The sequence below is a fragment of the Anolis carolinensis genome, unplaced genomic scaffold (genome assembly GCF_035594765.1).
Source record: "Anolis carolinensis isolate JA03-04 unplaced genomic scaffold, rAnoCar3.1.pri scaffold_9, whole genome shotgun sequence".
Lineage (NCBI taxonomy): Eukaryota > Metazoa > Chordata > Lepidosauria > Squamata > Dactyloidae > Anolis > Anolis carolinensis.
In genome coordinates, this window is record NW_026943820.1 from 13544942 (window position 1) to 13572446 (window position 27505).

Genomic DNA, 27505 nt, shown 5'->3' on the forward strand with positions numbered 1-27505 from the left:
TCAAACCAAATTAGAAGCTTAAACTAACAGAAATCCTATGTGGGACTGGCCCTGTTATTAGGCAGAATAAGACAGATAGTCTTTCAACAGGTTTAAGGAAAATAGGTACCATTAAAACATAACTATATTAACTGTCAATCATTTGCATAGATCAGTATCATTATAATATTATAATATTATAATATTATAATAATATTATGATGTAATACAATGTAATAATAATAATACACTATTATAATTGTATATTTATATTACATGCAATATTACTAATAATATTGCAATGTAGTTATATTATATAATATATTGTATGTACATATACAATTGGCTAAGCGAACGAACCCAAAGGGTGCTCACCAATGAGTCGTCTTCATCATGGAAAGAAGTGACAAGTGGAGTGCCGCAGGGCTCCGTCCTGGGCCCGGTTCTGTTCAACATCTTTATTAACGACTTAGACGAAGGGTTAGAAGGCACGATCATCAAGTTTCCAGACGACACAAAACTGGGAGGGATAGCTAACACTCCAGAAGACAGGAGCAGAATTCAAAACAATCTTGACAGACTAGAGAGATGGGCCGAAACTAACAAAATGAAGTTCAACAGGGACAAATGCAAGATACTTCATTTCGGCAGAAAAAAATGGAAATCAAAGATACAGAATGGGGGACGCCTGGCTTGACAGCAGTGTGTGCGAAAAAGACCTTGGAGTCCTCGTGGACAACAAGTTAAACATGAGCCAACAATGTGATGCAGCAGCTAAAAAAGCCAATGGGATTCTGGCCTGCATCAATAGGGGAATAGCATCTAGATCCAGGGAAGTCCTGCTCCCCCTCTATTCTGCCTTAGTCAGACCACACCTGGAATACTGCGTCCAATTCTGGGCACCACAGTTGAAGGGAGATGTTGACAAGCTGGAAAGCGTCCAGAGGAGGGCGACTAAAATGATCAAAGGTCTGGAGAACAAACCCTATGAGGAGCGGCTTAAAGAGCTTGGCATGTTTAGCCTGCAGAAGAGAAGGCTGAGAGGAGACATGATAGCCATGTACAAATACGTGAAGGGAAGTCATAGGGAGGAGGGAGCAAGCTTGTTTTCTGCTGCCCTGCAGACTAGGACACGGAACAATGGCTTCAAACTACAGGAAAGGAGATTCCACCTGAACATCAGGAAGAACTTCCTCACTGTGAGAAAGGCTGTTCGGCAGTGGAACTCTCTCCCCCGGGCTGTGGTGGAGGCTCCTTCCTTGGAGGCTTTTAAGCAGAGGCTGGATGGCCATCTGTCGGGGGTGCTTTGAATGCGATTTCCTGCTTCTTGGCAGGAGGTTGGACTGGATGGCCCATGAGGTCTCTTCCAACTCTACTATTCTATGATTCTATGATTCTATATACTTGTAAACCGCCCTGAGTCCCCTTCAGGGTGAGAAGGGTGGGATATAAATGTTGCAAATAAATAAATAATAAATAAATATTCTCCTTTGGCCATCCAGCTATCTATTTTATTTAATATATAAGCCCTCCACCTTTATTCCACTGTGAATAAAAAGTGGTAATTTTTTTTAGCTGAGAGAATATATCTCTAGGAATCTATAGGTCCTCTGTAGTGACTCTGTTCTCATAGTCTACCTAGACAACACAGCCGGATTAGATCCTTTCCAGTCCGGCTTTCGTGCGGGGCATGGGACAGAGACTGCTGGTCTCCATCACGGATCATCTCCGATGCCAGCTTGATCAGGGCAGGTTGGTGCTGCTCGTGTTATTGGATCTCACTGCAGCATTTGACACAGTCGATTATAATCTTTTGACCCACCGCTTTGCCTTTGCTGGAGTTAGGGGGACAGCTTTAAACTGGCTGGCCTCCTTTCTTCATAACGGTGGACAGCAAGTGGAGAGGGGAGGCCTGGTCTCTGAGAGGTCCCCTCTACTTTGTGGGGTGCCTCAAGGGGCCATTCTCTCCCCTCTGCTGTTTAACATCTATATGCGACCACTTGCTCAGCTGGTCCGAGATTTCGGGCTCGAGTGTTATCAATATGCTGACGACCCTCAGCTTGTGTTAAAGATGGAAGGCCAACCGGAGTCTGTACCCGACAGTTTTCACCAGTGCCTCGAGGCCATTATTGGATGGTTGCGTTCCAGTAGGTTAAGGGTGAATCCAGCAAAGACGGAGATCCTATGGCTGGGCCGACCGGGCAGTGGGGATATCCAGTTGCCAACCCTGGATGGCGAAGTGCTACGCCCGTCTTCACTAGTAAAGAGTCTGGGAGTCCTCTTGGAGCCTTCATTGACGATGGAGGCCCAGGTCTCCGTTGTTAGCAAAACCGCCTTTTTTCATCTTCGGCAGGCTAGACGGCTGGGCCCCTATCTGTCTAGGGACAACCTGGCTACGGTGATCCAGGCTACAGTCATCTCGAGACTAGACTACTGTAATGCCCTTTACATTGCCCTTCCTGTGTCGGTGATCCGGAAGCTCAAATTGGTGCAAAATGCAGCCGCCCAGCTCCTTGTGGGAGTTCCGATGAGATGCCACATAACACCAATCTTACGGCAGCTGCACTGGTTACCAATTGAGCACCGGATCACTTTTAAAGTGATGGTGCTTACCTTCAAGGCCTTACATGGTCTAGGGCCGATGTACCTGAGGGACCTCCTCATCCCCTACAAACCCCAGAGATCCCTCCGTTCTGAGGACCAAGACCTGTTGGAAGCCCCCAGTTTTAAGACCTTGCGTCTAACAGCAACTAGACGCAGAGCCTTTTCAGTAGTGGCGCCATCTCTGTGGAACACTTTGCCACCTGAAGTCCGTGCCTTGCGGGACTTGTCGGCCTTCCGCAGGGCATGTAAGACACACCTGTTTCAGCAGGCTTTTGAGTTCTCTTATTGATGTTTTAAAAGGTGCTTTTAGGATGTTTTTAGATGTTTTTTAAAGATGTTTTTAAGATGTTTTTAAATTGTTGATTTTAGCCAGTTCTTGTAAGCCACCCCGAGCCCTAGGGGAGTGGCGGCATATAAGTTTGAAAAATAAATAAATAAATAAATATTAATCAAATTAGTGAATAATCAAATCTGCAAAGGTCAAATCCATATATGTCTAAGGGCCCCGTAGCAAATTTCCACACTTTTTTCGTGTCAGGAGCGACTTGAGAAACAGCAAGTCAATTCTGGTGTGAGATAATTGGCCATCTGCAAGGACGTTGCCCAGGGGATGCCCGGATGTTTTGATGTTTTACCATCCTGTTGGAGACTTCTCTCATGTCCCCGCATGGGGAGCTAGAGCTGACAGACGGGAGCTTACCTCAGTCTCCACATTCGAACCGCTGACCTTTCGGGCAGTTTAACCCATTGTGCCACTGGGGACATAATGTGCCACATGGGGGACATTGTGCCACTGGGGACATAAAGGTAGTCATGGGGGGTCTTCGTGCCAAGTTTGGTCTCAATCCTTCCACACTGATCATTCACAGTAGCTCTTGTGTTAGATGGCAACATTGTACAACTGAATGCACAACTAAATGTGCAGTTGAATGCACTGTCTAGGACACACCTACATATTAAACAGCTGCACAACCTTGAACTGAATGTGGACATTCTACATTGGGCAAAAGTGTCCATATTATTCATGCAATAAGACCTAATGTTCTGGCCTCCTCTGATGCTATGTAGACTCACTGTTTGCAAAGGCACTTTCTCTCTATACATGCACTATGATTTCACTTTCACTGCTATGGCTATATCCTGTGGAAGCTTGAGATTTTTAGTTGGATGAGGCACTAGATCTGTCTGGCTGAAAATTCTGAAGGTTGTTGTTATTGTGTGCCTTCAAGCTATTTCTGATTTACAGTGACCCTAAGCTATCCTATTATGGGGTTTTAAAATTACATTATCTGTTTATTGTGTTTTCATGTTTGTATCTTGTATTTTAAACCCCTGGTGGGTTAAACCACAGAGCTGTTGAACTTGCTGACCAAAAGGTCAGCAGTTCGAATCCGGAGAGTGGGGTGAGCTCTTGCTGTTAGCCCCAGCTTCTGCCAACCTAGCAGTTCAAAAATATGCAAATATGAGTAGATCAATAGGTACTGCTCCGGCGGGAAGGTAACAGAGCTCCATGCAGTCATGCCAGCCACATGATCTTATAGGTGTCTACAGACAACGCCGGCTCTTTGGCTTAGTAATGGAAATGAGCACCAACCCCCAGAGTCAGACATGACTAGACTCAATATCAGGGGAAAACTTTTACCTTTTATTTTAATATATGTGCTTTTTAATATGTGCTTTTATTGGTGTACTTTTAATTATGTTGTGCCCCCACCTCGAGCTGTAAGGAAAGGAGGATAATTAATAAACATTATTATTATTATTATTATTATTATTATTATTATTGACACAAAGACAGAGTATGACACAACAAATGAGATATATATGCTGGATTTCATATTACAAAATCACAAGTCAAACACTTCCCAAGTGTTTAGGACTGTGTGATTTATTATTATTATTATTATTATTATTATTATTATTATTATTATTATTATTATTATATTATGACACAGCAAACAAGATAGACATGCTGGATTTCGTATCACAAAATCACAAGTCGAACACTGTGTGATGTATTTTCGGATGATGCGTGCAGATCCCAGTAAGGTGGCCTTTTGCAGTTGGCAGATCGTAATTTTGTCAATGTTTATTGTTTCCAAATGCCGGCTGAGATCTTTTGACACAGCACCCAGTGTGCCGATCACTACCAGGACCACCTGCACTGGTTTCTGCCAGAGTCTTTGAAGTTCAATCTTGAGGTCCTGATAGCGGCTGAGTTTTTCCTGTTGTCACCTGGGATGGCAACATCAATGATCCAAACCTTTTTTTTGTCCACAACTGTGATGTCTGGTGTGTTGTGTTCCAGAACTTTGTCAGTCTGGATTCGGAAGTCCCACAGTATCTTTGCGTGCTCATTTTCCAATACTTTTGCAGGTTTGTGATCCCACCAGTGGGATTATTATTATTATTATTATTATTATTTGACACAAAGACAGAGTATGACACAGAAAGCAATGTATATATGCTGGATTATTATTATTATTATTATTATTATTATTATTATTATTATTATTATTATTATTATTATTATTAGGCTAAGAGTGTGTGGCTCACCCAACTGGGCTTCCAAGATTAAGAGGGGAATCAAACCCTGGACTTAGTTTTGAAGTCCAATGCTCAAACCACCCAGACTCTCCTCCCCAAACTCTAAATCTAAGGATTATATAGGATGTTTCCATAGTAGTTCACACTGAACCATAGTGTTATCTTTATGTACCATGGAATGGTTCCAAACAAATATGGATGAGAACTGTATGTAAAGAATAATTGGATCCAAGATATTCCCTGTACCTGTTGTGTCTTGTGTTTACAATCCAGATGGAGAGGTGTATGAAAAACAAAGCAGAGCTGCCAATAATAATGGGGAGGGGGGGAGTGTTCTGAAATTGTAACCAGAGCATATTTTAGACTTGCTCCAAGTCTCCTGAGCAATGGAACGGATTTGTAAACAGACTTTCATATCTGATGCCAAGGGGTCAAATTCTGCTGTTATTGAGAAAACTCCCCATGGTGTAAGTCAGGTCAGATACGGACTCACGCTCAATTGGAAGGAAGTCGATTGACAATGATTGAAGAAACGATCCTGGTTATGGGTCACCGAGCTGGCTGTAATTAATTTATGAGATTGACACATTCTGCCTCAAACAGCCGCCTTTTACTTTCTCCGTTAAGTGGCATGAAGGAGAAAATCCAATCTATTCCTGCTGATTCAGGATTTCGGAAAGCCAGGCTGGATGTTCCAAATGCTTTTAAATGGGTGTCTACAATTTCTAATGCTTGATTCTGGTTCCAACCCAGAAAATAAAAAACAACAAAATTTAAGACCTATGCCTAATTGTTCATTAATGGTATTGCTCTTTGGAGACTTGATGTTTGGGGATGGTTGGCTTGATTTGGTAAAATAAAGGAAAGATGAAGGTGGAAAAAGAGGAAGGTGTTTGAGAGTTTGTCTTGAAGTTTGAAAAAGTTACTATTTTTTGTGTTCACTGCTTTTAAGTCATTTCCAACTGACAACTGTATGGTGAATCTACTGCGGGGTTTGTTTGGGAATATTTGCTCAGAAAGGATTACTATTGCTGTCCTCTGAGGATGAGAGTGTGTGACTAGCCATGTGGACTGGAGAACTGTGGAGTTGTAGTCCATAAAATCATTTCTGATGTGAGAGAATTGGCTGTCTGCAAGGCAACAGCCCAGGAGATGCCTGGATGTTTTGATGTTTGTGGGAGACTTCTCTCATGTCCCCACATGAAGCTGGAGCTGATAGAGGGAGCTCATCTATGCTCTTCCCAGTTTGGATTCGAACCGACAACCTTCAGGTTGGCAACCCAACCTTCAAGTCAACAGTCCTGCCGGCACAAGGGTTTTACCCACTGCGCTACCGGGAGTTTCTCAAGTCACTCCTGACACGAAAAAAGTCCGTAAAATAATAGGTTTATCCAGACGCAACTATCTTACGTAGGCAGTAAAACTTCATTTTGATGGCTTGCCATTCCATTTCTCCATTAAAGATGCTTCAGTTACTTCTGTAGTTGGCATTAAAAAAGACAGTCTTTGCTGGTATGTGCCCATTTCTAAAGCAGACAAGTAAAAAGAGCAATTCATTAAAGCAAACAAGAAAGGGAGGAAAGCGACATCAAAGATCTCATTTAAACCATTTGAAATGGTAATTGTATCTAAGAATTTAAACTCTGACAGTTTTCTGATTGTTTTCTTTTCCTGGCTTGTACAATATTATTTTTGCCAACTTTGCAGCTGCAGGGAATACCAGTAGTCGGTAGTTTATATATCACCTGAACAGTGACACCACTCAGGGGTTTATTCTAAACTTTGAAGAGTTATCCAAGACACCAAACACTTCCCCTGAAATAGGGGTCAAAATGTAATGTAATGATGTCGGCATGGCTCAGTGGGTGATGTAGGTAGGAGCTGGCACATGTCGCTGCTACACCAACACAGGAGGCTTCCCGTGTTTCCATAGGAAGCCATGGGGGTAAGCCACATGATCAATGTTTACCCCATAGTATCAGCTGGGCCTGGCTGTGGCGCAGGCTGGTTAGCAGCCAGCTGCAATAAATCATGAGTTTGAGGCCAGCCAGTGTCGGGGTGAGCACCCGACAATTACAAATAAAAAAATATAGCCCCTGCTCGTTGCTGACCTAAGCAACCCAAAAGATAGTTGCATCTATCAAGTAGGAAATTTAGGTACCACTTATATGTGGGGAGGCTAATTTACGACACCATAAAAATCATCCAGCTGTCGTTGGAATGAGGAAGTTGCTGTCACAATGGTTGATTAAGCAGCTGCTCCCCCTGTGGCTGGAATCAATCATACCCTCGGAAAGCTGGAAAGCTGGAAGCTGGAGAAGGTTTAAATTGCCTCTGCGTCTGTTTCTGTCTCTGTTCTATGTTATATGGCATTGAATGTTTGCCTTATATGTGTACAATGTGATCCACCCTGAGTCCCATTCGGGATGAGAAGGGCGGAATATAAATACTGTAAATAAATAGATAAATAAATAAATAAATAAATAAATAAGAGCCAGGCGATGTGGAGTGTGGGGTGCTATTGGAAAGGCATGACCTTTTTAGAAATCATAACCTTTTGGAAAACCAGAATCTCCATAGCCACTTGGAAGCATGACCCTTCTTGGATATCAAATGGCATGCACACTATTTGGAATTTTTTTTTTTCGTGTCAGGAGCAACCGGAGTTGCTTCTGGAGTGAGAGAATTGGCCGTCTGCAAGGACGTTGCCCAGGGGACGCCCGGATGTTTTGATGTTTTTACCATCCTTGTGGGAGGCTTCTCTCATGTCACCGCATGGAGCTGGAGCTGATAGAGGGAGCTCATCCACACTCTCCCCAGGTGGGATTTGAACCTGGCAGCTTTCAGGTCAGCAACCCAACCTTCAAGTCACTTAGTCCACTACGCCATCTGGGGGCTCCACTATTTGGAATGATCATAACCTTTTTGTAAAGTATATTCTTCCTGAGAAGAGTTAAAAACTCTCTCAAGTCAATCTTGTCCTTAGCGGTAAATATCCACTAGTATTAATGCAAGGCAGTTTAGGTTTCTCAGCTGTTAGATTGATATCCCTGGTTTTCTCTTTCAACTGTTAGGAACAAAGATGTGCCAATGCACCAAATATATAGCAGATCTTCAGAAGTGTTATTTCAGTTGCACAAATAGAAACATCTACTCTCTTATAAAACATATTGCTTTTAAATCATGCTCTCAAGAACCCAAAAAATAAGTAGTCTTCGTTAGAAGTTAAGATAGTCGATTTACTTACAAAACTTCATGTATTCAGCATACAGGTACACTGCTTATTGGTTCAAAGTTTAAACAGTCTGTTCTTTACACATTCTGTTTCAGTCTCTTCTTTGTTGCATAGAGACTAACACTTTCTTCTGATGCATACTGAACTCAACCAATTTCTAATGCATATTGGCTGGCTTCTGCAGCATACTTAACTCAACTACATACTGTACTGTACTGACTGATGCATACTGACTACTATACTATATTCAACTGTACTGACTTCTGAAATCGAGTCTCAGTCTGAATAGTCCCAGATCTGGTCACATGGACTGTAGCCCCTCCCACAACCTCAGACAACATAGAGGTAAGGGAAAAACTGCATACCAATAAATACCTACAATATAATCAATCTCAATTATATACATAACAAATAACTAGTATAGGAGGTTTGTAGAAGGCTGTAATTTCCAAAAGGCGCTGAGTTCCCCATCCTCCCTGATGATGTGGGGCAATTCCAGCAGCTGTGTGACAAGGTTGTATGAGATATTCATTGGAAAACTATAGCAAAATGTGTTCCTCTCGTAAAAACAAAGTTTTGGCAGTTTAATAAACCTTTTATGTGTTTTCATGATATAAACAATTAGGAAATGACATTTATAATCCAGGAACAAAAATCGTGTTACGTAATATAATCTACTGCTGCTTTTAAAATGTGCCACTTTATTGTTCTTTCTTCCACTTTTCTCCCTCGTCTTCACCTTATTTCAATTGCCGTGAGTTCAACGTGCAAAATTAGTTTGTACTCAACTTATGGAAGGAAAGAGAAGAGGGCATGCGTGAAAGCTTGTCCTTCTCAGTTGTCTCGGCAAATTGCTGTAGCCCCATCTACACTGCATGGAGAAGTTCTTATTTTGTATCTGGACACTTCTATACTAATACTATAATCCAACTTGGAACTGGTTTAGGGGGAGGGACCAGTTTTACTTGCATGGGGTATTTTTCATCAGCCACAATTCTGGAGTCTTTACTGCACATCAGCAGGGACAGATGTCTATAATACACTCTGGATCTGGGATACACTGGCACCTGCTGCAGCTCTTTTTTGGCTGAACTTGGACTTTTTAAAATTTTTGTATTCTGCAGCATGCATGTGTATTTTATGATTACCCTGGCCTCAAGTTGGCTTTGAACTGCATTATATAGTTAGTGTAGAACAGTGGTTCTCAACCTGTGGGTCCCCAGATATTTTAGCCTTCAGCTCCCAGAAATCCTAACAGCTGGTAAACTAGCTGGGATTTCTGGGAGTTGTAGGCCAAAACAACTGGGGACCCACAGTGTTGAGGTTCAGTCTGATGATGAAGGGGGATTTGGGTTTATGCAGGCTGATCCAGGAAATGTTGAAGTCTCTGAATTGTCAGTTGAATGCTCTGAATTGTCAGTGGAAGGCTCTGAATTGTCAGAGAGGCTGCAGGCTAGCAGGAAAGCAGAAGTTGTTGACAAACAGAATAGTAATGAAGCAGAAATTAGTGATAAGAGTGACCTTTCACAGGATTCAGAACATCAACAAGTCCCAGGTGGCTCTGGCAGTATGATGCCTCATGGGCCTTGTAGTCCTGTTCCTAGTGCCATCGTGGCAGATGAAGACGAAAACATGGGGTTTTTGCCGGTTCAACAAGAGCCGGAATCTTTTCACCTGCCGGATGTTGATGTTTGTACCCAAGAACTCAGTAAAACAGACCTTGGGCATTCCTCGCCCCCGTTCCCTAGGAGACAGTCCTATTCTGCAGACAGAGGAGTCAGGGAACAGAATCGCAGGAGTTTACGGATTGCAGCCAAACAACAGGCTGATTAGACCTGCTTCCCTTGGGAAATTCTAAGGAGTCTTGCATCTGGACAAAGTTGGGTTTCGCTTCCCGTTCTCTAGGGAAAGAGGTTGTTGGCGGGAAAATGAGACCCCAATATAGGTGCCTGACACGGGAGAATCTTTGCGGAGTCAACAGAGCAGCTTCAGGAGTAAGATCGTGTGTGGACTTCGCAACCCCAGTTCCTTGCTTCCCGGATCAAGTATTCAAGATTTGCCTTGCCTTGTTTTAACCACGGATCTTGTTCCAAGAATCACTGTTTGCCTTGTTCCTAGTCACGGACCTTGTTAAAGAATCAAGATTGAATCCAGCCTTGTTGTCAAGCTACCTTGGACTCCTAAGACTCTGGCATTTCCCCACACTATTGCTTGGCAATAGTGTGTGTTTCGGTTATTGGATTAAAACTTTGAACTCTAATATCATTTATTGGACAATACATTTTTGGACTATATTTGACCTTATTTGAAAGGTCTGCCTCTGAACTATATTCTTGTCAGACCCCTGGCTGCTGGGCACCAATAACCTTACACGGAGGCCAATCTCTATCTAATATCTTTATTAAGGAAATATATAAAAGCAATAAAAACAAGTGAAGAATATAGTTCAGAAGCAGACCTTTCAAATGAGGTCAAATATAGTCCAAAAATGTATTGTCCAATAAATGATATTAGAGTTCAAAGTTCTTAATCCAATACCGAAACACACACTTTTGCCAAGCAATAGTGTGGGGAAATGTCAGAGTCTTTAGAGTCCAAGGTAGCTTGACAACAAGGCTAGAACAAGGCTGGATTTAACTTGGTTCTTTAACAAGGTCCGTGACTAAAATACAAGGCAACCGGTGAAATCCTGAAACGAGGTCCGTGGTTAAAAGCAAGGTGAGGCAAAGGCTTGAATGCTTGATCCGGGAAGCAAGGAACTGGGGTTACGAAGTCCACACACAATCTCACTCCTGAAGCTGACCTGTTGACTCCGCAAAGAATCTCCCGCGTCAAACACCTATATTGGGTCTCGTTTTCCTGCCAACAAATCTCTTTCCCTAGAGAACAAGAAGCAAAACCCAACTCTGTCCAGATGCAAGACTCCTTAGAATTTCCCAAGGGAAGCAGGCCTAATCAGCCTGTTGTTTGGCAGCGATCCGTAAACTCCTCCGATTTGCTTCTCTGACTCCTCTGTCTCTAGAGTAAGATTCCTTCCTGGGAAACGGAGGCGAGGAATGCCCAAGGTCTGGTTTACTGAAGTCTTGAGGACAAACATCAACATCCGGCAGGTGAAAGGACTCCGGCTCTTGTTGAACCGGTGAAAACCCCATGTTTTCATCTTCATCTGCCACGATAGTACTAGGAACAGGACTACAAGGCCCATGAGGCATCACAATTCTTCACTTGTTTTTATTGCTTTTATATATTTACTTAATAAAGATATTAGATAGAGATTGGCCTCCGTGTATGGTTCTTGGTGCCCCGCTGCCTTGGGTCTGACAGGCAGTGAGTCAGAGGAGTCTTCCTTAGATAAAGATACAAGATTAAGGTTAAGAGGTCATCATCCCAGATGTTCTCTTAGAATAGCTGGCAAACATGTGGGAACTCAAGGACAAAGGAATGCTTTCTTAGCCTATAAGCATGGTTAAATAAGAGAGAAAGTGGGAAAGATTTTAGATGAAGCAATGTTGATTTTGGGAAGCTAAGTTCCTGCCTTGTCTATGCTCATGGAAAAGGATTCTTGCTTTTCTTCATAATTAGATCCTGTGTTTGGATTGCATTTTGGACTTCATGCTGCCTTGTTTTCAGGACTGATTTGCTATATTAGAGACTTTGAACTATATTCTACAGATTGCCTTTGCATTTGGACTATTGCTTTTACTGACTGCTTTTACATTTGGATTATTGCTTTTTATTGACTACCTTTACATCTGGAGTATTGCTTTTATTACTGCTTTTATTCAGACTTTGCTATCTTTTATCAATAAACTGTTTTAACCAAGTCTGCTGTGGTGGAGTGTGTGTTAAGAGCAAGGTGAACCAGCACTGAGGTACAACACACAGGTTGAGAACCACTTGTGTAGAAGGACCCTATGTCAACCTTTTGCTCCTCAGATTAATTCTAGAGTTTGGGAAGCGGCATCCCTCCCTATGCACAGAATGGAAAAACTAGATAATTGTATAAGTCTCTATCTTATACCTTCCTATTCATGTCATTCCCCCCTTCCCTTTCCCCAACAAAGCTTCAAACACTTCCTTTTCTTGTAGGTAAGGTCCTTCAACTTGGCAATTATTCCTGTTGCCACTTTTGCCATCTCTTTGAGCTCTATAATATGCTTTCTGCCACATCCGTTCTGATATGTTGATAGCGATCTACTTCTTTTCGGTCTGTATTAGTGAATTCCAAAGCCCCCAAACCTACCCTCCCGTGACCAAGATATTGTTTTGGAGCAAAGAGTGAGGAATGAAATGCTTGCATTCCCATAGCTGTTGTTCGAAAGGAGCCGACAGATCTTCTAGACATCAAAGATGGTAACTATAATGGAAAAAGAGAGAGAGAGAGAGAAAAGATGTGAGATCGTTACAGCAGTCTTAAACTTCTTAAATGACAAACCTATAATTTGAGGGAGAGGGGAAAAAAAGATGATTCCCTGAATGCACTTTATATCTCCCAGTACCAAATTGCTGAGTTCTTGTAGAAATTGGTTTCTGTCCAGGAGGAGATAATGTCAGTCAAGTTGCTTCTTTTCTTCTGTGCCTCTGAAGATTGGAGGGTGAGGAGGTGCAGGGAGGACGGAGGCGTCTTCTCATTCACGTAATGACACTTGTTGGAAAGCTAAGCATTAAATTCAATTTCAGCTCCTTAGCCAGGGTTTCACCTGGCACTTCAATGCATTGAAGTATGACTGCAAAGTGAAACTCAGGTTGAAGGAAGGTTCTATTGTAGCATGTGGCTTCAAGACAGCATGGTGGGTGGGTGTTTGTTTCAGGTCCGCTCAAGATATTTTGCTGCCTGAAGCGAAAAAGAAGATGGTCCTTATTGGTTAGTCCAAGTCAATTGGCCTGATATCTCAGTTATATCACCACACTTGAGTTCACAGATATTTTTGGAGATACAGAGCATAATCTGCATCCTAAAGTCTACTGAACTCTGTAGTTTAGTGTCCTCTACAATTGAGTTTAGATGGGTCAGGATAAGTTCTATTGATTAGAGTCTACGCTGTCCTGTGCCCTAATGCTTTCTATCATACCTGAGGCAACAGGTTAATTTAGGACTGGGACTAGTAGTTTGGCCTGATGCATGATCCTCAATATGGTGGGCCAGGAGCTGCAGTCAATCTCTGAACCATCAGCTCCTGATCTTTCATGAGTCTCCATGAAAGAAGCAAACAATGCAACTAGTGAATGCAAATATAGTACCAGTTCCTGGCACACTGAAAAGAGAAAAATACCAGCCTCTCTGCTCAGATAATTTGAAAAACACTGATATAAGACCTCTTCACATGGGCTATTTTTCGGTGGCAGCAATGGGATTTTAGTAGTTTTGACGTGAAGCCTGCCAGCTCCCATCACACCATGAAGTACTTCTGGGTAGCTCCGTAGCGAAACTGCTAAATAACTCATTGCTGATGCTGAAAAATAGCCAGCAACGAAAGACAGGAGGCTTCCTGTTTTTCCAAAGAAATCTACTGAGATTGCCAGCTGTCTGATATTTTCCCCTGTGTGATGAGGTGGGGGAAGCTGGGACAGTGCGGGGCATGGGGCAACAATTCCTGCAATCCTTGGTGATCCTTGGCCATTCCGGAGGCGCATGTAATGAGGTCTATAGAGTCTATTAAATTTATGTTATTTATTATTTTTTTACTTCATTTTTACCCCGCCTTTCACACCCCACAGGGGTCTCAAGGCAGCTTACAAACTCCGGCAAAATTCAACGCTGCCTGGACATAGCAATAATACACCCCATCAAATTATAAAACAGTTAGACATATGAGCAATTAAAACACATAACAATAAAACAGATTAAAACCATATAAACCATACAAAATGCTGAGTCTTGATCTTATACTTATCCATAGTCATTTTCTAAAATCCAGAATCATTAGCCTAGTGTCTTCGTCCACACCTGAGGCAACAGGTTGCAGGGCTGGGGTGGGAGATAGTGTTGTGGGGCCTACACTGGTCTTTCCCGTTTGGAAAGCAGTTGGAAGAGCCAGAAGGCTTATGAGAACAGCTGGGAGATCCTCTGAAGATGCCAGTCATGGATGCAGGTTAATCATCAGGAGAAACTGCTGCTAGAACATGACCATACAACCTGGAAACCACACAACACACCAGCTGGGAGATTTTTTTTCCAAATTATCTGAGCCGGGAGGCTGTTGCCACTTGAGCAAATAGCCTATTCCATGAAATTTACAATATTTAATTGCATGAAATCTGCAATAATTAACAGTCTGAGGTCAAGAAGTCATAAATCAAAACAAAGTCCAAGTAGAGAAGCACTGAGACTTAGATTAGTCCATGCCAGTATGCCATATAGTATTTACTAGGGTTGTCCATATGTTCATAATAATTCTCCTTCCGTAATTATTTCGGATTGTTCTCGTTTTTTGAAACGAGTATCGAAACGTTTTCCCTGGGCGTAACTGGCAATGTAATACGAACCATCGTTGGCCCATTCTCTAATTGTGTCTTAAAATTTTCGTTAAGTTTTTTCCTGCGCTGTGGCGCAGCTAGCTAGTAACCAGCTGCTATAAATCACTACTGACCGAGAGGTCATGAGTTCGAAGCCCGGGTCGGGTTAAGCCTCCGACCATTAAAAAAAAAAATAGCCCCGGCTTGCTATTGACCTAGCAGCCCCGAAAGACAGTTGAATCTGTCAATTAGGGAAATTTAGGGACGCTTTATGCGGGAGGCTAATTTAACTAATCTACAACACCATAAAACTGCTCACGAGGAAAAGAAGAGGAAGAACAGCCACCAATAGACGGTGAAGCAACAGCTCCCCCTGTGGCCGGAAATCGTGAAGCTGGAAGATGTTAAAAAAAATGCCTCTGTGTCTGTCTAAAACTGAATGTTGTTTGTCTATTGGCATTGAATGTTTGCCATATATGTGTTCATTGTAATCCGCCCTGAGTCCCCTTCGGGGTGAGAAGGGCGGAATATAAATACTGTAAATAAATAAATAAATAAATTCAATTTTTTTTTAATTTTTTAAAAAAATTATTATTATTTTGGTTTTGTTTCTGCAACCTAACATGAATGGGAGCCTAGCGCAGCCTAACATGGCTACCGCTCCCTGCCAATCAGAGTCTTCCACGATGGCTAAAAAAGGTGGGGGCTAGCGTCTTCCACGTCCACGTGGAGGATCGCTATAAAAATAGCCTCCGCACGGAGCCAAGCCATTCTGGGCTAGGAAACCGAGGAGAGAGGGTGGTTCGCGCGCGCTGGGAAGCTGAGAGGGCAAAGTGACTGGGGGTAGAGTGTTGTTGCTGGTTCGATATTGTGTTGGGGGGAAATTGGCTTGGGGCTTGGGGCAGAGTCCTTGCTGTGGATGTGGGGATTTTTTTTCCCAAAGGAGTCTGCGTCCCTGCAAGTGCTGAGCTTGGGGTGCTTCCTTCTCCTGAGGTAGACCTTTTGCCTTTCTTTTTTTCCTTTTTTTGGAATAAAGCAATCACCCCATAAGCCTTTCTTTCCAAGCCTTAAAAGGAGGGAGCTTGAAAATTATAGTTTTCTAAGCACGTCTGCTTCCCTGTAACCGCTGAGCTTTGGGGTGCTTTTGCTTTCCTACTCCTGCGGGAGACCTTTTGCCTTTCCTTTTTTACTTTTTCTGGAATAAAGCAATCACCCCATAAGCCTTTCTTTCCAAGCCTTAAAAGGAGGGAGATTGAAAATTATAGTTTTCTAAGCACGTCTGCTTCCCTGTAAGCACAGAGCTTTGGGGTGCTTTTGCTTTCCTACTCCTGAGGGAGACCTTTTGCCTTTCCTTGTTGACTTCTTTGGAATACAGCAATCACCAAATAAGCCTTTCTTTCCAAGCCTTAAAAGGAGGGTGCTTGAAAATTATAGTTTCCTAAGCACGTCTGTTTCCTAAGCGCGTCCCTGTAAGCGCAGAGCTTTGGGGTGCTTTTGCTTTCCTACTGCTGAGGGAGACCTTTTGCCTTTCCTTTATAATTTTTTTTGGAATATAGCAATCACTACATAAGCCTTTCTTTCCAAGCCTTAAAAGGAGGGTGCTTGAAAATTATAGTTTCCTAAGCGCTGAGCTTCCCTCACACTTCGTTTATAATCCCAAGCCCCCGGGCTGAGTGTTATTGCATCAATTACAAAAACACACATAGCTTTCAAACTTAAAAGGGTACATTGGAAGTAATAGTTTCCAAAGAACGTGTGCATTCCAGCCAGTGCTTCCCTCACGCCCAGTTTGACATTCAAGGGAAGGCATTGGCCTCCAGTCTTGGGGGATCACAGAAAGAGGCTCCGTTGATCTCGCGAGCCCCTGTCCAAATTACAAAGGCTCTGTCGGTTGCAATAAACTATTTTAACATACAGAACTGTTTTGGGGAGTTCATCAGCGAGAGCACTGTAATGAAGCGTTCATGGGGAATAGGTGGTTCCCGCAAGACTTCGGGGAGAGGCTTGGCCTCGGGAAGAAGAACGAGTTGTGGCACTGGAAGGAAACAAAGGGGTGCTCCTGAGGGCAGTGCTGTGCAAACACAAATGGTGGAAGGGCATGTTCCCGGTGGGTCGACGTCAGAAAAGGGTTCCTTCCGTGATAAAATCACACCGCCAACCGTATCAGAGGCTGCCACGGATGTCTCTGAATTGGGTCGTGTCGTTGTCCTCACGCCAGACATAAAAATTAAGAAAGAAATAGATAGGCTTCCCCTAACACTGACTTCATCGGATGATGATGAGGAAGAAGGCAATCCCACTCGTGCCGTTCCCACAGAGGACGTCATGTCGCAACCCACTCCTTCCTCCCCCAGTCCTGTGAGCACCCCACAAAGGCCACCGGGGGCCCCGCCATTGGGAAGACCGAAGTCTTTCCTCTGGGACCACTTCACGGTCCATTCCCAACAGTCTTCCTTGGCTGTGTGCAGGCACTGCGGGATGCACATTAGCAGGGGTAAAGACCTGAGGCATTTGTCCACCACTGGCTTGCGGTACCACATAAAGAGACATCATCCTTCAATTCCCTTGGGAGGGGGATCCCTTAGCCCCGCAAGCAGCACCCTGAGCTCTCCTTCTTCTCCGTTACGGTCTGCTGGGAGAGGGTCTCAATTAACCCTGGACAATTGGGGCCATTCCACTGGAAGGAAGAGAACAGGAGGAACGGTACCCACCGTTGATCAGATCACTCAGCGTCTGGGAGAGATGCTGGCTCTCGACCACCATCCCTTCAGAATGGTAGAGCAGGAAGGCTTTGTGCGGTTCGTGGAACTGCTGTGTCCGCAATACAAAATCCCATCGCGACAAACCTTTTCAAGGACAGTGATACCAGGGCTGTACGAGGCCTGCAAGGTACGCCTAGAGGCAATGTTGCGGAGCGCCCTTGGAGGGCACATCCATTACACGTCTGACATTTGGACAAGTGTTGGGGGTGGCCATTCCTATCTGTCGTTGACTGCACATTGGTGGGATAAAGGTGACAGCATGGAGACTGGACAGCGCTGGGCCCTCCTCGCCCTGGAGGGTGTTGATAGAGACCACAAGGCAGAAACAATCTGCAAGATCCTCGAGGACATGATGGCGGCCTGGACACCAAGGCATCCGGAGACAATGAGGACGGGGTTCATGGTCACTGACGCGGGGAAAAACATGATTAGGGCAGTTGAAAGCGCCGGCTTCACCAACGTTACATGTTTGGCACACTTGCTGCACAACACGGTCAAGGATGCTTTCAAGAGCACGGAGGAGCAGCAGCAGGCCTCCGCCGGTGGCACACACCTCTCACAGCTGATTGAACGCTGCCGCAAGATCGCCGGGTTCTTCCACCGCAGCATTAAGGCTGCCCGAGAGCTAAGGGACAGGCAGAAATTCGAGGGGCTACCGCAGCACAAGCTCCTTCAGGATGTTTCCACCCGGTGGAACTCCACCTTCAAGATGCTAGAAAGAATGGTGGAGCGCAGAAGGCGGTCCATGGAATCTCCCTTTCCTTGGTTGCGTCTATTGGCAAGCTTGTTCCGAGCAAGCAAGAGTGGGACACCATCTCACAACTGGTGGAAGTTCTGAGACCGTTCAAGGAAGCAACCGAGACCCTATCGGCACAGGGGGCCCTTCTCACCCAGGGAGTGCTTCTGGTCTTGGCCCTAAAGAGGCATCTGGATATGCTGGGAGGAGGTCGAACACTCGACTCCCTGGCCAGCAATCTAACACCGCAGGTCCAGGAGGTCGTGAGAAGGCTGACCCTCGCTGTCCGTAAACGTCTGGAGCCGCTGCAAAACAGCTATGTCCATATGATAGCAGCCATTTGTGATCCGAGGTTGAAGGACACCGTCTGCTCCAAAGACTATCCGGAGTGGAAGGCACGTCTCATCAACCTTGTGCGCGAGGAGGAGTGTGTCGCCGCGGGGGGGGGGGGCACAGAGCAGCACATGGGCCCCCTGGCACGGATGCCTGCCACCCCTAGCACTAGCACCAGTGGTGAGTCCGACAGCCCGGAAGTGCCGTGTGATAGGATTCCGACCTCTAGAGAGCAGCGTTGTCAGCAGCAAGGGCAGCAGCAGCGGCGGCGAGGGGAAGATTTATTCGGGAAAATGGTCGCCATTCTGGCACAATCGGGAGCGTCTCATTCCTCAAAGCTACGGAAGCTGGATTCTGCCGAATGTAGCGTCAACCGTTACTTCGAGGAACCGCAGGAGAATCTATCTTGTGATCCGTTGGCCTACTGGTCTTCTCGAGAACACGTGTGGCCACATCTTGCCAATGTTGCCCTCAAGTTCCTCAGCTGCCCTCCAACCAGCGTGCAGAGCGAGAGGGTCTTCAGCATGGCCGGCGATGTCGTGACCCCTCACCACAGCTTGCTGGATCCGCTTTCCATGGAGAAATTGGTCTTCCTCAAGGCCAACCTCCCTGTTTTGAATTTTCCAGAGCTTCCTTGGAAGTGAGGCACCCTCTCCGAAGTCCAGAGGTTTTATCTTCATAACTCCAAGTCTTTCCCCGCTTCTATGATGGACCTTTTCTCGGTACATTGAGCTTTTTTCTCAACTTCTCACTGACGATGGGCAGGCACACTGAACTCCTCTATCCTGGTGTCCTTCTAGGGGGATGCCCTTTCTCCACTGACAGCTGTTTTGAGAAGAGAAATACTTTGCTGCCGTTTGATGAGCAACGCATAAAGCAATCCCCGAAGGATTGCAATACTATTTGAAATATTATTTTTGCAAGCACAACATTTCCTGTGTTTTGAGTTGTCTTATACTTTGGGAATAATTTCATAAAAATAAAAATTAAATATTCTTTATTCAATCAAATGTCTGTTGTCTCATTTTGGTCTTAATGCATTATCCGCGATGTCAAAATTTGCATATGAGGTTCCATTACTTACGGCGATGCCTGGCCGGGTATCCCTGGGGCTAATTGGTCGTCCATCCATGGCTGAAAGGGGTTTGGGGTTTGGGGCTTGTGCTCTCTCTGCGGATTACAACTGTTTTTACAACTCTTGTGGGTTATGAGATTTATGATGCCAGCCTGCCTCTGGCAGTCAAGTAAGGTGCCCAGACCGGACTAATGCAGTCGAGCTTGTGGGAAAGAGTTGAAAGAGCCTTTCCAGTGCCCAATTCCGGTCCCCGCCAATGCCCATCAGGGAGTGTGCCTTTGTGGCTGCGGAAGTGCTTCTTGCTGGTTTGACAGGGGGACACTAGATGACGGTGGAATCACACGGGAGTAAGTATTCGGGCGTGTAGTCCTCTATAAGCGAAGGCGTGCTCGTCAACGGGTACACACCAGACTTCCCCGTCGGCCGTCAACGGCCACATATCCTTCAAGTTAATGCCGATGCCGTCATCCCTTTAACTCGGCCATGGTCGCCCCTTTTTACTTTTGCCTTCTACTGTCCCAGTCGTCTTTTAGTTTTCAAGGCTTTACCATCACCTTGAGAGGGTGGTCAACGCTCTGCCCGTGGGACGGCCGCCTGATGGTCCCCGCGCCCTGCTGCCGCGCACGGGGACGGTGCCGTTTGGCCGTCAGGGAGTGTGCCTTTGTGGCTGCTAGAGACATGTGGGCACAGGTCCTCTTAATTCGGAAGTGCTTCTTGCTGGTTTGCCGGGAGGACAAGGGAAGACGGTGGAATCACATGGGACAAAGTCTTTCACGCAGTGCTCAGACTTCTAGTCTTCTCCGAGCCATGGAGACCTCATGGACGGATTCACACAAAACTTCCCTGTCGGACATCTACGGCCACATTTCCTTCAAGTCCATGCCAGCCTGCTGCTTTGCCTCTAATATCCTTCCCTCCTTGAAGAGGCCGGGCATTATAACATGGAGGATGGACCAGTTGGATCTTCTTTCAGTCCCAGGCACTCTCCTGTTTTTCATATAGCAAGTCAGTTCAAAAGTGCCATTCTTCCCTCGCTCAGCCTTCCTTACGGTCAAGCTCTCACATCCACAGGTTACTATGGGGAATTGCATTGCTATGACAATGCGAGTATGCGGTCCTCCTATGGTTGCGTGAAGTCTCTGCTCTTATTTTGTCAAGTTTGGACATAGCTTTCCAAAACCTCTACTTACTTCCTGGCCACAGTCTGCATCTGCAGTGATATGTCGCAAGAAGAAATAAAACGTCTGACATCGCCTCCACATCCTATCCCTGATTTTGACAGTTATAAATCTGTGTGGTTCCCTTAAGCTTCCTTTTCTTACAACCCAGCTTTGGCCCTTTCTTCTTTCACCTTTGAGATAAGGCTCCTCTGCCCCTACTCCCTTTCAGCCATCAGACTGTTATCTCATACCAAAGGTTGTACATGTTTCTTCCATAAATTTAAAATCCCGCCTACAGTTCCTCAAGCCACGCATGTCGCATAATATGTTCTGCACAAACAGGTAGATGATTAGAGAGGCTGAAATTATGCGGCCCTGCCGCACTCCATTCCCAATCTTGAACCAGTCGGTTGATCCGTTTTCTGTTCCTACCATGGCAACTTACACTTCTCAGGGGACAGACTAGGTGACTTGGAATTCCAAAAAAACGCAGCACATGCCATTTATTATCCTCCATGCAGTTCAAGGCTTTCAAGAGGGTATTCAACATGGCCGACGATGGTGTGACTCCTTGCTGCAGCTTGCCGAGTGACCTTTCTGTTGAGAGAATGGTCTTCCTCGAGGCCAAACTCCCAGTCTTAGAATATCAAGAAATCCCTTTGAAGTGAGGCGGACTCTCCAAGTGATTATAATATGAACAATTTAAAAGGAATAAAAATTTATCTATTACCCGCCAACATCTCCCTGCGTGGACTCGGTGCAGCTTACTTGGGGCAGCGGCCCAAACAACATGAGGACAAAATAAAAGCCACAAAATACAAATCTCGACTTAGAAAAGGAAAATCAGGAATTGAATTTCTCTATGTCAACCAAACACAGGATTAAAATATGTAGATTAAACTTCAAAATTGCTTCCAATGTGTCCCTCTGGGCTTTACGCCCTCGTTGTCCGCGATGTTGGTCTGAGAGTCGCATTTTTGGCTCGTGTGTCAACAGCGCGATGTGGGCATCTGCAATCCCTCTGCTTCCATGCTCTTTGGACGGCCATGCGGCTCAATCTGGCAAAACCTACATGATTCTGCTTTCCCACCTGGCTTCAAACACCTCTTGCTTAAGATGAGAAGCGCCGGTTACTGTAATCTGACCCAGCCGTTTGTCTAGCAGCCCTAAAGGCTACACCCCCTTCCCCATGGGTGCTGGGGTAGTGGCGTGGGGCCGGCCAACGGTGGCTGGCCCCCCTGGGCAGTGGGACTTGGGCCCCCATTTTTCTAGCAGCCCTAAAGGCTACACCCCCTTCCCCATGGCTGCTGGGGTAGTGGTGTGGGGCCGGCCAACGGTGGCCGGCCCCCCTGGGCAGTGGGACTTGGGCCCCCATTTCTCTAGCTGCCAAAAAGGCTACACCCAATGTGCAGTCAACGAAAGATAGGAATGGCCACCCACAACACTTGTCCAAATGTCAGACGTGTAATGGATGTGCCCTCCAAGGGCGCTCCGCAACATTGCCTCTACGCGTCGCGTACCTTGCAGCCCTCGTACACGTACAGCCCTGGTATAACTGTCCTTGAAAAGGTTTGTCGCGATGGGATTTTGTATTGCAGACACAGCAGTTCCACAAACCGCACAAACCCTTCTTGCTCTACCATTCTGAAGGGATGGTGGTCGAGAGCCAACATCTCTCCCAGACGCTGAGCGATCTGCTCAACGGTGGGTGCCGTTCCCCCTGTTCTCTTCCTTCCAGTGGAATGGCCCCAATTGTCCAGGGTTAATTGAGACCCTCTCCCACCAGACCCTAATGGAGAAGAAGGAGAGCTCAGGGTGCTGCTTGCGGGGCTAAGGGATCCCTCTCCCAAGGGAATGGATGGATGATGTCTCTTCATGTGGTACCGCAAGCCAGTGGTGGACAAATGCCTCAGGTCTTTACCCCTGCTAATGTGCATCCCGCAGTGCCTGCACACAGCCAAGGAAGACTGTTGGGAATGGACCGTGAAGTGGTCCCAGAGGAAAGACTTCGGCCTTCCCAATGGCGGGGCAGTGTGATGCCTCATGGGCCTTGTAGTCCTGCTCCTAGTGCCATCGTGGCAGATGAAGACGAAAACATGGGGTTTTCGCCGGTTCAACAAGAGCCGGAGTCCTTTCACCTGCCGGATGTTGATGTTTGTCCCCAAGAATTCAGTAAAACAGACCTTGGACATTCCTCGCCTCCGTTCCCTAGAAAAGAATCCTACTGTGCTGACAGAGGAGTCAGGGAACAGAATCGCAGGAGTTTACGGATTGCTGCCAAACAACAGGCTGATTAGACCTGCTTCCCTTGGGAAATTCTAAGGAGTCTTGCATCTGGACAAAGTTGGGTTTCGCTTCCCGTTCTCTAGGGAAAGAGATTGTTGGCGGGAAAACGAGACCCCAATATAGGTGCCTGACGCGGGAGAATCTTTGCGGAGTCAACAGAGCAGCTTCAGGAGTAAGATCGTGTGTGGACTTCGTAACCCCAGTTCCTTGCTTCCCGGATTAAGTAATCAAGACTTGCCTCGCTTGCTTTTAACCACGGACCTTGTTCTAAGAATCACTGTTTGCCTTATATCCAGCCTTGTATCCAGCCTTGTATCCAGCCTTGTTTCCAGCCTTGTTTCCAGCCTTGTTGTCAAGCTACCTAGGACTCCTGAGACTCAGACATTTCCCCACACTATTGCTTGGCAATAGTGTGTGTTTCGGTATTGGATAAAAACTTTGAACTCTAATATCATTTATTGGACAATACATTTTTGGACTATATTTGACCTCATTTGAAAGGTCTGCTTCTGAACTATATTCTTCACTTGTTTTTATTGCTTTTATACATTTCCTTAATAAAGATATTAGATAGAGATTGGCCTCCGTGTATGGTTCTTGGTGCCCTGCTGCCAGGGGTCTGACAGGCAGTGAGACCCGAGCAGTGAGCAGCACCCCTTTTCCTTGTTGCACAAAAAAACCACCCCCGGCCACCGCTTTTTATTAGATAGGGGCAGGGTGTGTGGTGTGGGGCTCAGGTCACAAGGGAGTGGGACACGAGCTCCCATGTCTTAGGAAGCTGAAATATCACCACCTTATTTTTAGATAGGAGCGGGGGGGGGGGGGGTCCAGTTTCTGCAAATGACCACCATTTTCGCTGATTTCCGGCCACAGAAACAAAGATACACAAGTAGAAAAGAGGGATTTTCACAGTGAAGAACCCAATTGAACAGGAAATAAGACTTTCAAAACAGGAACAGGTTTCTTAAAATATAAAAAAATAGTATATTATAAAAAGTTATAAAAATTCTCCAAAAATCATAGGAGACAGGAAACATTCTGCAATTTGTTGAGCAAAGAGTGTGGAATGTGTTCTCCCACTGTACCAAATTTGATGAGAATAGCTCAAGAAATGAGGGCAGGAGACCCCCAGAAAAGTCCCCCTCGGTTTCCTGTTTTTTGGCGATTGCGCATGCGCGTCCGCCATTTTAGAAACATTTTAGAAACATTATGAATTTTCGGAAATATCCGAAAATTTTGGGTGAAACATTTAGAAATAATTTCTATATCGAAGAGCCGGCACCCCCTACTTTAGAAACGAGAATTGAAACATTTTTTCCATCGATCGGACAAGCCTAGTATTTACTGCAGTGGTTCCCAACCTTTGGGCCTCCAGGTATTTTGGACTTCAGCTCCTGCAGTTCCTAACAGCTTGTAAGCTGGCTGAGATTTCTGGGAGTTGAAGTCCAAAACACCTGGAGGCCCAAAGGTTGGGAACCACTGATTTAGAGTGTACATCTCACAGCTGTGGACATGTAGTCCTTCCCTGTATCTAAGGGCTTGCATTAAATGTTTAATTTGTCTTCATTCAGGAGGACCTGGAGGTCTCACCTCCAGCTCACCTTCTTGCTAAGCTGGAGAAGGTCTTGGCCATTCATTACACTGAATTGTTGAGGAAGGTCACTGTTGCAGTAAGTCTTCTTCATATTCTGAAGATACACTCTCAAGGGAAGACATAACACAGCTTTGCTCTTCCTCATGATAGACCTGATTATTTGGGATGGTCTGGCTCATTCTACATTTCAAAAGTCTTATTTGTTTTCTTGGAAGATATGTCACATCCATTAGGGACCATTTGGTATGAATTCTCTTGGTTAATTCAAGCAAAAGTAGATCTGTGGAATGAAATGTTGAATGGTGAGCCAAAATGTAGGTATATCACATTAATTCAAAGGTTCTTCTCTATCTGGAACCAACAATAGGATCCAGGACATAGACTATCATCCTGTACCAGTTTAGAGTTGTAGGTTAATAACTTCACTTTGGCATACCATCCAATATCATCCAGTATTTCTCAGACGAAAACAGAAGTAACATCAGTGTGTGGTCAAGATGGCAAAAATGTTATTGAATTCACTTGTAGGAATTGAAGTAAGTTGAGCATGAAAGGGGGAAATAAGGAGGACAGGCAGTGGCACAGCTTGAAAACAGCTGAAAAAGTGGAACAAGAAAGGATTAATCGGAACTGTCCCTGCCAAATCAGAACTCTGGTTTATACACTTTGGTTGCTGAATAAATTGTGTCTCTGCAGAGTTCAGAGCATCATACATTTGTCTTGTCTCAATTAGTCTTCATTGCAATCTTGCCTGCTAGGTTAAGCCAAATGTGTGGCTTGTGTCCCAGGGTCATTGAGAAAAGGTTTTGTGCTTTGAAATGGTGATGGGAGACTCATGTTCTACTGTCAATACGTATTTTTTGGATTCAGTTTTTCTCAATAATAATAATAATATAATAATAATAACTTTATTTTTATACCCCGCCCCATCTCCCCGGAGGGACTTGGGGCGGCTTACATGGGGCCATGCCTGACATAAAAATAAACAATAAAAAAAAATGACAATAAAAGCGATAAAACAGTAAAAACAATTTTACACATCAATAAGACATCAACATCAGTAAAACAGTCATAAAATGTGTTCATTTGTATATTCAATTTTAACCTAAAAGTAGTGCTGCAAAATTTGGGGAAATACATAGAATGGAGGTAAACTGTATTGGAAGAATGACATTCTTGGTCAAAATGGTGACCAAACCAACATTTCCGCTACATACGGCCATGCCTCTTATTGATTAATTTATTATTAATTTATTATTGTTATTATTTACACTAGGAACTTGGATAGGAACTTGGAGCTTCCAACTGCCATTGACTTTGAACTTTTCTACATCGCCAGTTGATTTTGATATGGTATATATTCTTATATAGTACATTACTATAGTTGGACTTCCTTTTTGACAGCAAGAGCTATCACATTTTAATCGCCTTGACATCTCAGAAGCATCAAAGCTGAGAAATAAATTGACCTTATGAGGGGAGGAGGGTGAAAAGCATCATTGCAAGATCCAGACAGGCTCCTTTTCATTGCTAAGTGATGAAAGCCTTATGGAAAACGGCACTCCATTTCTTATGCCATTCAGGGAAGAATATGTAATGCTTTGACTGTGCTCAGAAACCTTGATGGAAATGCACATTAATGTTGCCCGTAAAGGAGAGTTCTGTGTTGAATTGCATTCTTATTGTAATTGCAATTGTTTTAACTCATTACATTTTTCTGAGCTGTCCAGAGAATGTCTGTTACAAGTTGGCCGATTCATAATATCAGTTAAATCAATGAAACACACCATTGTTGATGGTGAAAGTGAACAGCAATAATGGTGATGAGACTAGTTGGTTCCAAGGAGAATAGACACACTGCATCAACAGTTGCCTGCTTGCATTGGTAAATCCCATTGATTCACTGGATGTACCATGTTGGGATAAACAGTGGGATTTAGTGAAGAGAGCCTGAGAGATTACAACATCAGATACTACAGTGTGGAGCCATCACACTCCATATTGATCTGACCCACCCGGAACAATGGGGAAACTATGTGAGGATGGTTTTTGCAGACTTTAGTTTTGCATCTAACACACTCCTTCCACAAAGACTGGTGTTTAAACTTATAGATCTTGGATTATCATATTCAATCAATTCCAGGATTATGGACTTCTTGTCTGGATGTTCCCAGAGGGCTAGATTAGGTAACCATACCTCTTCAGCTCTCACACTCAACACTGGGACACCACAGGGCTGTGTGCTGAGTCCTCTGCTTTTCATTTTGTACACATTTTATTATTTATTTATTTACAGTATTTATATTCCGTCCTTCTCACCCTGAAGGGGACTCGGGGTGGATCACAATGTACATATATATGGCAAACATTCAATGCCATTAGACAAACAACACACACACAGACAGACACAGAGGCTATTTAACTTCCCAGTTTCTGGCTTTGTGAGAGTATGCTCCATTCCGGCCACAGGAGGAGCTGCTGTTTCATCATTCACTGTGATGACGAGTCCTTTTTGATGGACTACTTCCTCATCTGGTGTTGTAAATCAGTTAAATTATCCTCCCCATATAAGCAGTCCCTAAATTTTTCTACTTGACAGATGCAACTGTCTTTCGGGTTGCTTAGGTCAACAACAATTTTAATTGTTGGGTGCTCACTCCGATATGGGCTGCCCTCGAACTCATGACCTCTTGATCATCGTAATTTATTGCAGCGGGCTACTCATCAGCCTGTGCCAC